The following is an 11,441-nucleotide window of genomic DNA, read 5'->3' as shown; positions in this document are numbered from 1 at the left end:
TCCCTGCCATGGCAGGGGGTCGGACTAGATGATCTGCCCAGGTCCCTTCCGACCCTAGAAACTATGAAACTATGAAACATACAGATTTCGTAAGTGATGCTAGAGAATGGAAAATTCTGTGCCAGATCCCAGACCTTCACTTAGTCGGGGAACTGGAAGGGGACTCTAAGCCAGGGGTTGTCAACGGGACGTCTGCGTACACCTGGGGGTACTTGGATTGGTCCTAGGGGGCATGGGCAGGTGGGGATGGAGTGCCACCACATCCCAGGAGCAGGGCCGGGGTGGGGCGAGGGCAGCACCGGTACCGCCACACACCAGCCTGGTGAGCTTCCTTGCCTTGCCCTGGCCCTGCTCCTGGGAGGTAGAGGCGCTCCGTCCCCACCTACCCGCGTGTCATCCCTGCCTCCCTGCTCCGTGTCTGGCCATGCGCTACCCCCACACTGCTTGGCGTTCGGCCGCATGCTACTCCCTCCCCCACAGCTCAGCATCTGGCCACCGGGGGTACTTAGACTAAAAAAGGGTGAAAACTACTGCTCTAAGCCATTCTTCTGCTCCTCTTAATCTTGAATCTATTCTGTCCCTGATGTAACTTAAAGCAGTTCTAGGTAATATTGTAGGAGTGGTCCCAAGAAAAAACCCTCCTCTTTCTTCAGTGTTCCCTGATGCATCCCATATCAGGGAAGGGGCAGATGCTTCAGAGATGCAAGCTGTCTTTGAACCACTTGGGAATTCCCTGGCCACTGGGCCTTTTTTCACAGAATGAAGCAAGAAATTGATCATGCAAATGCATAACTAATTATGCACATAATTATGACTGAACACACAAAAACTGGATATCTAATCAGCCTTTTGTTCCTGCAAAAAACTATTTTGTATATACAATCCATAAAATTGCATGCAGAGATAATGTATGCAATTCCACTTATGTTTGGCAAGCCAGACATTTGGGGAAGCAGGAATAAAGCATTTTTAAAATATCATTTTCAAGTCCTCTGCAATAGACATATTCTGGATTTACCTTTGAATTTAATATTTTAAATCAAACTATTGTACCTGGTTCTATTTCTGATAATCATCTATGCTCTTTCAAGCCGTTTATAACCACAGAGCTTTCATTCTCCCTTCTCTTTGATCACTCCTTATTCACAACCTCTTTCGTCCCTCTGCTCTTTCCACCCAGCCTGCTTTCTTCCCCTGATCCCTTCAGTAACTTGGTTAAACTTTGCAGTCACACTCAATGTCACCTTCTAATAATGGTATAATTACTCCCCAGATGCACCTCTGGACTTCATTTTTCCTTTTTGTTCCTGATTCTCCGAGGAAATGACAGAAGATGAAAGGACCAACTAGTACAGGGGTGGAGGCCAGATCCACTTGTATGTCTCAAACTTCTGATGTCTGCCTGTGTACCTGAATACATCCAGTCCTTTGTTGTGTTCTGGCAGCTGGGAGAGAACCTGCCACTCTCCTGTGTCCGCTAGATAATCCTCTGAATTAGAAAGAGGCCTCCGCTAGATCTTAGAACAAATTCATAGTTTTCCTCCAGATGAATTCTATACCAGGACCTGTTGCTTTCTGTTCTAGCCCACCACGGAGGTCCTCTTTCTTTCCTTCTACTTCTCTCCTTGGTTTTGTAAGTTTTCACTCATACTTGACAAGCCCTATTACAGTGCAAGAAAGTCACCTGTGATGTGTCCGTGCATGGCTTCTGCTGCCACTACTAACATTATTAACTCCCTTAGTTTCTCAAGAGGAGATTTTGCATTGTTGGCAAATGGCGAGGCTGCCCCAAGGATCCTTACGGAACAGGGATTTGGTTGTTTTTTGTTTTTTAAATGGTTCCTTGTTAGGTCTGGATCACCAACACCTCTTGAGAGAATTTGTGCCAAGCCTCAAAGGAGACTCCTAACATAAGGTAATAAATAGTGTGTATGTGAACTACTGCCAGTCTGAACTAAAGGAAGTCAAATGGATATTTCAGACCCTCCATCCCTTATGGCTAAGGGTCCCTTCTTTTTCAGCTGGTAGCAGACTCTACTCTTGGGGCAGAAGAATGTGAAGTCTGTCCCTTCTATCACTGTGAAGCTCTGTCAAGCTTAGTCACTAAATTATTTATAGTATGGCTGATAAAATACTTCAGTCTGATTTCCCTCTCCTGCATGCACCAGACTGGACCAAGCCTTTGAAAACATGCATACCTAAACATGCATTCAGGGAACAAGCCTGAACTGGTTCTCAGGAGCAGCATGCAGGATTAAAAAGGTATTTCATTTTTCTAACTTCTATAGGAATTATGTCCAGGCAGAACTGATGCATCTCTCTACTGCAAGGTAGGTAAATTCTATAGGAAGGACAGGTTTCAATCTGCATTAAAAAGCCAGTCATATAACCACTCTGCAAAGAATCTGCCACCGCTCAAGAAATGGAAAGAATTTGCAAGAGGTAGTTTAGAGTTAATGTCTCTTGAATCATTCAGCTTCTTTCTACATGTTTTGCTCAATGTTTGTGGTGTGAAAAACATTCCAGTTGCCAACAATGCAACTGAACCACTTGCCCAGAGCTTGTTTTGAGAGGGGTGGAAAATCATCCAAGAGAAATAGGCACAATTAAATCTCATTTTTCGCTTGCTGCCCTGGTCTCTATAACAGATCAAAGTAGGTGAATAATGATGCAGAGTTTGCTCCAGAAATGACTCTCAGTAATGACCCAGTGAAAGAGGACAAGTATGGAATTATTTCAATCCAATTCATAGTTGTCTATCTTCTGACATTGCAACTTTGAGCTCAAAACTGTTCTCCTTAAGTGTTTGGGTATAAAATCGCTTCCATAAAGAAAAAGAAGACTGCAGCATGACATTTCCTACAAAACAAAACTGGGTGGCTATAAAGATTCAAGGACATTTTCTTTTTTAGAATTTGGTGCAGACAGTGAATGGATTTCCACATAATTTATCATCTCATCATTAAGATAGAGCCATTCTGATCTGGTGAAACACCCCTAACCTAACTCCTTAGGGAGATAAGATTTACTGGATCTCTAATGAAGTAGGCATATCCATCCACTACTATGCGTCTGGGGGTCAATTGCTCAGCCAGTCTTTTTTTTTTTAAATGTTGTCCTTCTGCCCTTCCAGATATCAAAATACTAAAAAATAAAAGCAGTTCTGTATATAATATCAAGTCATTTAGGTGTCTCCCTTACTTCTCTTCTGTCCCATTACATGAAATATCTTGTATCACAAATATATAAAGGCACTGGGAGTTAGGTTCTTAAATCTAAGTTAAGCAACTAAATGCCTTCATGGGTAATTTTCCTGTAGAATGAAGCACACACAATTGTGTGTGTTTCAAAGCTGCTGTTACTGAGAAATAAGATCAAGGGAGTAAGTCAATGTAGTAACTGGTAGAGAAGTGCAGCCCCTAGATGTAGGGTATAATTAGTAATATTTATGCTTATCAGATCACCCATTTTCCACAGAGTCTACTTATACCTATACTTTGCAAAAATAGACTTATCAATTAACACAACTAACACAGTGGGAGCAGCTAAAAAGATCTAGCAGGATTTTAATCAAAGACCTTGTGAAAAACAAGCAAATATTTCCTCGGATACATAACAATTATGTGTTACTGGCATGGTTGCCATATGTTCACCTGCACTCAAATTGGTTTCAACTGACACAAATTGCAAGATGTTTTTAAAATCAATCAAAGGCTTACAAAGAGGTCAACATGGAGAAGGGGGACTCAAAGGCTGTCTGTTGTGGGTGCGTGAGTTGGGTAGTGGCTAAGAAGTGGAAAGGCAGAAAAAGGAAAGCAAAGATTACTAGCTTTACTAAGAGTCACTGGTTTTGCAAAAGACCCTAAGGTAGGAGTAAGACTCAGCTTGGACCACTCTTATTTCATTCATGTTGATCAATGCTAAGATAGTGCTAAAAATAGCGCTGCACTGCCATTGTTACACATACCTCAACAATATGCCTTGGCATGCCAGATGCTCAAACACTATTACTTGCCAACCACTAAGGATTGGACAGCTGATGTGCCAACAGTTCACAAAATACAGGCTGACCTGGTGGCAATGACTTTGGAATTTAATATGGCCATCTAACCAGCTTGTAGGCAAGGACATTCCTCCTTAGCAGCTCTCAAGCTGGTCTTTTCAATCTAATTTTCCATCCATATTAAATGTAGGTGCAGACTAGAGCTTTCTTCACAAGAAACCATTCCAGACAATGCCCTGAATGGGAGAGGATCATTCAGGTATACTAATTAACTCATCTACAGCATACTCATAGTGACTTAACTTGCTAGATCCTAGATAAACACATTGTCCCTTGGCTCTAACGTCACTCAAGTTATTTATGTGAAATCCAAGCAGCAGCTTCCAGTGATGGAAAATTGACTTTCACCTTAGAGTTGTATGAAGCAAAACTGGGTGTTTTACCCAGCAGAAGTATGCAAAGGATGCAGTTTAACTGAAAAAATCCCAACTCCCTTCATGAATATCTATAAATCCATGTTCTTTAGACCAAAACCATTGTGCATCCCGGCTTTCTAAGCCCTCCTAATTTAATGCCTCACATTTATTTTGAAATACTGTAGCAGAACAGCTTCAAAAGAATTACAGTGGAATTATTACACATTGAGAAATGATGGTGGTTTGGGGGTCTTCTGGCCTAATTAAATTCCATTTTGTTCAGTCATCCTCAAACGAAACTTCTATTTTCAAAGGGTTTTGTGAACAGAGTGCTGATGAAAGAGAATTTATAGTATTTATGGGGCTACAGTATAAATGGAATTTAATAGCCAAGTGTTGGCAGGGAACTGTCTAATATTTATCAAGTACTGATTAGCGACCAAGGATTTCTGGTGGGATAATGAGCCCCAGACTGGCTCCTTTCCAGTTTTTGACACTGGCACCAAGGTACATCTGCTAATTGCTAGAGGAATACATACATTAACTGAACTTCAGCTAATTAGTGGAGATTTAACTGAATCACTGAAGTTTATGCCTTTGAATTTTACAAAAATATCAAAAGTCAGATAATCACCACAGGCACTTAAGGTGTATCTGAAGCTTACCTTATACAAATGAAAGAATAACTGTGTAGCCAAACTAGAATGGATGATGCCCAACTTGGACACCCAAGCCTCTTGCAGAGGCTTAGCATAGCAATGCAGAAGCTTGATGGTGAATTCCAGGAAGTCAGGCGTAGGAACTAAAAATAAGATCAAGTCAAACCTTGATTTTAGTTTGAGCATCCATTTGGCACCCCCTAAAGTATAGCACTTTTCATTTAGGTACCATTATATGGTTTTACATTCTGAACTCAACCTATTCAGGAGTGAAAGCGTCCACCCTAAAGCTCATTCCTCTCTCTTTAAAGTTTGCTTAGTGTTCATGAAGGAATCTGGCAACCAAAATTACCTGGTCTGACAAAGGCTACAGAATAATGGAATATCCAGAGACATATTTGGTTTCAGCAGTGAGATCTAATGACAGCGACGAATTTCCAGTGTATCAACAGCAAGTCTTGCAGGAAGAAAAAGAATAGAAAAAAAGGTGGCTCAAAGTCATTCTGGGAAAAGAACAGTGAAAATACAGACAGGAAAGATGAGCTGTGAGCAGCTAAGAATAGTCAGCTGGTAAAGGACCAGCAAAGAAATGATATTCCAGGACTGCGAGAGACACCGACAGCACTGGCAAAGATACCAATGGCAGAAGGAGTTCTTACAGATGACTTTCCAGAGGTAGAAGAGGCATGATTTGTGAGGTGAGACAATATCTTTTATTGGACTAGCTTTATAGTAGAGAAAGATGTTAGGCAAAATTTGGGCTCAAACTGTCCTTCCTCAGGCCTGGAAAAGAAACAGATATATATTTTAAGCTAAATACCAGCCAGAACAATTGCTTTCCAGAGAGAAGCAGCAAAGAGGATGACACAGCCAGCAACTGTGTTTCATCCAGGCAGAATTCAGTGGTTGACATGGAAAGTCTGAGGAGTAGAAAATGCTGCTTGTGAGACAAAGGCTGCCTTTGAGCACTTATCAACCTGAAGACTAGAAAAAAAGTAAGAGCAGACTGAAAGCAACAGTACTAGCATGAGCCAGAATAGGTGAGCTTCCACCACCACCCACAACCGAACAAGTGGAGCCAGATATTGTACCTGGATCCCTGAGCAGTACAGACTCCAAATGGCTGCCTCACATTAGGAACCTGGATGACACAGACACATTTTAATAGATTTTAAATGACATGAGAATTGAACAGGGTGGGACAACAGAACGTGTCAGGTCCTGGCCATGTTACTAATAGGGAAGGTCACCACATTGCAATTGGGAGCCTCAATTGCAGCACATGTAGCTACACCTGAGTTAGCTTGAATATAGATAGCAAAGTAATGAAACCATGCCAGCCCAGGCCTCAACATGAACTGTACATAGTTACACAGGACCCAGGGTACATACTTGGCAGATGAAGCCATAGCATGCTGCTGTGGCTTCATTGCAAGTGGTATCAGAGCCAACTAGATTAATTCTAGTTTGGAGATATCAACCTCTGCCCCAATCACACCTCTGCTCACAGTATAGCTGTTCCCTTAGCTGCTTTCACACATATTGCCACTAGGCACTATAAGCAATGTCAACAAGCATTACTATAAAGGTATCACTGACACCTGAAGCACAGGAGGGCAGCTTTGGCCACGGACAGCATTAGCAAATGCAGGGTTCAGTGTGAAAACAGTGCTGAGTATGCACAGGAGAAAAATTACGTACTGAGGTAGGGAGGGGAATGGAATTATGAAAACCAGAGACATAACAACACAGCCAGACATCCAGGGCAGCTTCAACATATGGGAGCAATAGCAACCTTTGGCTCCTGCCATGCCACCACTGCAATTGCGTGGCCATGACAGCAGTGCTTTCCACTATAGGTGTGCAAGGCAGGCAGTATTCAATTCGGATTTGGCCTGATTCAGGGTACAGTGATTCAATTTGCTGATTCGGATCACTGTCCCAATTCGATTCGGCTGAATCTGAATCTGAAGATTCGATTCTGGTTTGAAGAATCAGTGATTTGGCCATTGACGCAGCTTTATATGTTTTTTCTACATACCTCAAGGTACCAGGCGCGACTCATGAAGCATGAGATGGTGGGGCGGATGAGGTGTCCAGGGGAGGGTGGGGGAGGGCGGTCCCCATGCTCTCGGTGGTGGACCTGAAAGTGGACCAGCACAGTATGGTGATGTAGCAGGTTGTTACACTGCCATAGGGCAATGTGTAAATGCACCCATAAGTGTACATTTGCTGCTTGGGAGACTGCAGAGGTAACAGCGCCAAGAGGGAGTGGAAAGTTTTCTACCATCACCCTGAATCTACAATCTTGATGGTCTGTGAAAAGGATAACAGTCCTGAGTGCGAAGAAGGAATGCTTCTTGCCTCATCTCAGCATGTGGGAAAACAAAGGCCTCCATGATCATCACACAAAGGACTACACCTGTGGAGTAGGGCTCCAATCCACCCTCCCCCTCAGAGGCATCCACTGGTGCATGAGGGATCTCCCTTCATATCCATGCAATGTGTTCCAAAGAATCAAACAGCTCTGCATTGTGGTATTAATAGTGTTTCTTGGCTGGGCTGTGCAAATGGTAATTTAAAACATGAAATTATGAGATGTCAAAATGGATTCCTTATCCAGAAGAAGCCAAGGGACTCCACCAGGATATTGGGCAGAAAGCTTGTACTATCCCCCTGGAAAAAAGGGATGTGAGAGAGGGGGTATGGAATTATGGAATAGTCAGAAACTATTGTATTAATGTTGCACACATACCTCAATTATGTTACTGGTGACTACATTTCTAGGTCAAAAGGGTGAGATAAGCAATTACTGGGGACTAATAAATGCAAATCCCGTATTCCAAAACAATGCACTTAACACAATGTTTGAAGTTTCGCTCCCCTGGGTAAGCAGCACAGACTGGTTTGACCTGGTTCAAAAGACTAATAAGGCAACAAAGGAATTGAAATGCCACAAAATGATAGCCCTAACCTGGGGGAGAGATGCACATGTCCCAAGAACAGGCATGAGGCTGCCCAGGATCTACACATAGGAGATGGGTGTTTTTTGTTTTAAAATATTTTTTCTCCAGAATGTTTTTGTTTTGAATAAAGAGTGCTTTGCTGCATGAGAGCCACCTGGCCACTGAGTAACCCTGCCACAGCCCTTCAAAAACTACAGATGCTGAACTGAAGGCAGAAGTACTGATCAGCAGGTGTCTGTAACTCCAGTCAGAAGGGAGCAGATCACAGGAGTCAACTCTGAGAAAGGTGACAGCTAGAAACCCCCTATCTAAGTGGGGTCCAATAGGGAAGCCACAGTGGTTTAGGAGGAGCAAGGTTTTTGGTTGTAGCCGTGTTGGTCTAAGGACATAGGCAGGCAAGGTTATTTGAGTAGATGCACAGGCGACGTGTAGGAGGGGCACCAGGGGGCATGTGCCCCCCCTGACAGGGCCATCCTGACTGCTCACACCACGTCTGTGGGAGCTCACCAGCTCTGGGCCCACTGCTGATGCCACCAGCGGCATCTGTAGATGCTTGCCAGCTCTAGGCCCCCCATTGATGCTGCCCCAGCTTCTGCAGGTGCCCCCCCTGGATTCAGGAGGCACCAGTCGCCCATGAGTAGATGGGATATCTTTGATTAGACCAAGTGAGTACTGTAGTTGGCAAAAAGTTCTTAGCAAGCTTTCGGGCGTGATCACCCTTCTTTAGGCATAGAGAGTCTCTGCTGTTCTGAGACTCCAAGGATTGAGAGAAGCAGTGCACCTGGTGGCTAAGGACAGAAGTTACACATAAACTGATTTAAGTGATCAGAAACTGGTTTAAACCTGTAATAGAACATAAATTCAGTGCACATAAACCAGATTAAAAATGGCCTGGGGTCTCATGCTGGTAGGAGAGGGGAGGCAGGGGAGAATCCCCCTCCATCCTCCTCCCTTTGCCTGATGTGCTCCCAAGCTCCCTGCTGCTCAGGGACAAATCTGGCAATGCCGGTTTCAGGCACACCCCAGCTGGGGTCCCTGCAGGCCAGGGTTTAAATACCTCTCCAATTATACTCAGCAGCCTGCTGGGGACTGGCCATGCCCTCCCCCTCACCCCCCCACTCAGCTTCCCTCCAGCCTTGCGGCTGTTGAGGAGGGGAAGGAAGGTCTGCTCTAGTGCCCTCTCGGCTTCTAGCCTGAGCCACTGCAGGCATGTGCCTGCATTTCCAGAATCAAAAGTGAATGTCTATTCACTTGCAAATTGGTTAAATCTAAGCAGGTTAGACTAATCTGCAAAGATTGAATCAATTCAGGTTCAGGCTTTTTGAATGTCTGTGCCTAGCCAGGAAGTGTGACAAGTAACTTTAGGATAGGGCTATAATAGCCAAATGCTATAGCTGGAGACATCACTCCTGTAGTACTATATCCTATACAGTATCTTTTGTACTCTGCCTTCCATCAGAAAAATGAAGAAAACAAAAAAAGTGATAGATTTTCGATATTCTCATTTATGAGAAAAGTACAGCCTGTTTTTGCTGTAATGGCAGCACTTAGTCTCTACCTTACCTTAATTGATATTACTCCCCTAGTTCTGTTACAACCATGGCAGGTGTTTAGTATAAAACCAGAAAGCGTGTCAAGCAGAGGTATAACATGAATATTGCAGTAAGCAATCACATTTGTTAAAAGGAGCAGGGAACCTAAAAATAAATGATTTGCAATTGTCCCTGGTACTAGCGTTAGCCTGGGGAAGAAGGCATCTGTAAACCAACACATCCTGCTCTCTCTTTATGGATGTTTAGAAGATTTTCCCCTTTTAAATGAGAAGGAAGGCCTGTAGCACTCAAAAGGGATGTTCTTCCCTAGAAGGGTTATTGGGATTTGGAAGGAACAAATATATGATTAATATGGTGATGCATTCAGAACAGGTGGTGTCTAGCATCCCAAAGTCTGAGCAAAGCAGGAAGATACCCCCTGGTAATCCCTAGCTTACTCCATTTTAATATCATTTTAAAATCTTTTTCTGCTGTTAGTTAAAGGTGCCAGATTTACCTATAGCTGCAGCCCAAGCCACGGTAGAATTACTAGGGAGGTTAAAGTGGTCCCTGTAGTACTCTCTTTGCTAAATGTCCCTCTCCTCTCTTCCTCCCTTTCAACTGTTTTCAGGCTGCTGATTTCCTTTATGGCCCATGTCTATATGGAGCACAATGTCTGGTTTCCCTGTGAAGTGCAGCAGCCATATCTGTGCTATTGTGGTAACTACTGGGAAATCCAAAACCATCCTGGGCAAGGGAGATTGACAGTAATATCTTTTGGGTTTCTTTAGCCATGTCGTTCACTGGAAGAAAAACTGTATCCGTTTTGTTCCACAGCAAGCAGATTCATCATTGATGGACCTTCATGTCAGCTCTTCTGCAGAGCGTTGCTTTGGGACTCTTTGATGCAAGATAGAAATAGCCAATTATTATATCCAGAAATAATCCTTTCCCTGGCTCACAGTAGCATTCCTCTCAAAGACAAAGATCCCCTGAAACTCAGCTAATGCGTGGAGGGTTCAGAAGATGTTCACATAAATCCTTTCCTTTTTATAATTGAGTTTTATATAATGGAAGTGCCAAGCTTGTATGAATATTCATTGGTAGCATCGTGCAACTCCTGCAAATTGTTTTTAATGAAGCAAGTAGTGTAGAGCTCTGGCTGGAAACAGAAAGAAACAAAAGGTTTTAAATGGGTTGCTTCCTGGAACAAGCTGAAAAATGGAAATGCATGTAAGATGCTGCTGTGCAGCCTTCGATCCTGGTACAAGGCCAGACAGCCAGAAAGGACCTTGCCTGCATGAAGAACTTGAAAGTCCCCATAACCATGATACTACTCCTACTCAGATCCAGAGTTGTATTTTCTTCACAAGTCCTAGCTGGCTAGTTGAAACACTAATACTATGTTCAGTATGTAATGCAAGGCATGTCATTGCTGACAGGCATAGCATTCATTAAAATTTAGAATAAAATGAAATCTCCTGAAGTATAATGTAACAGTTAAGGACTTGTAGACTATGACTCGGACCTCACTGCAAAGGGGCACAGTGAGAATAAGAATCCTCTTACTCAGTGGGCGCATCTACACATGCGCAATTACTGTGCAGTAACCAAAATTACTGCGCAGTACAAGCACACGTCTACACGTGCATATCCGTACTGTGCAGTAAATATGGCGACTTATACTGACTTGAGCAGGTATCAAATTTATGCCCAATTAGTTACTGTGCAGTAACACATGTGTAGATGCCTTACTGTGCATTAACACTGTGTGTGTGGACTGACTTGGGACTAACTTTTGTTCCAAGTCAGCCTACACACAGCGTTAATGCTCTTTAACACCTGAACATGTACACATCAGTCTA

At 43.2% G+C, this 11,441-nt stretch overlaps 1 long non-coding RNA gene across 2 annotated transcripts in view; it reads left to right on the top strand.

Annotated features, from left to right (window-relative positions):
• The first annotated feature begins 2,135 nt into the window (after positions 1 to 2,135).
• Positions 2,136 to 11,441, top strand: part of LOC112548002 — a 107,351-nt gene continuing 98,045 nt past the window's right edge. For both annotated transcript variants that reach the window (XR_003091813.1, XR_003091811.1), the window contains exon 1: positions 2,136 to 2,262. This is a non-coding gene — a long non-coding RNA (uncharacterized LOC112548002). The remainder of the gene's footprint in view (positions 2,263 to 11,441) is intronic.

The sequence above is a fragment of the Alligator sinensis genome, unplaced genomic scaffold, assembly GCF_000455745.1.
Source record: "Alligator sinensis unplaced genomic scaffold, ASM45574v1 scaffold76_1, whole genome shotgun sequence".
Lineage (NCBI taxonomy): Eukaryota > Metazoa > Chordata > Crocodylia > Alligatoridae > Alligator > Alligator sinensis.
Note: the sequence above shows the minus strand (reverse complement) of the source record. Positions and strands in the feature narration are given on the sequence as shown.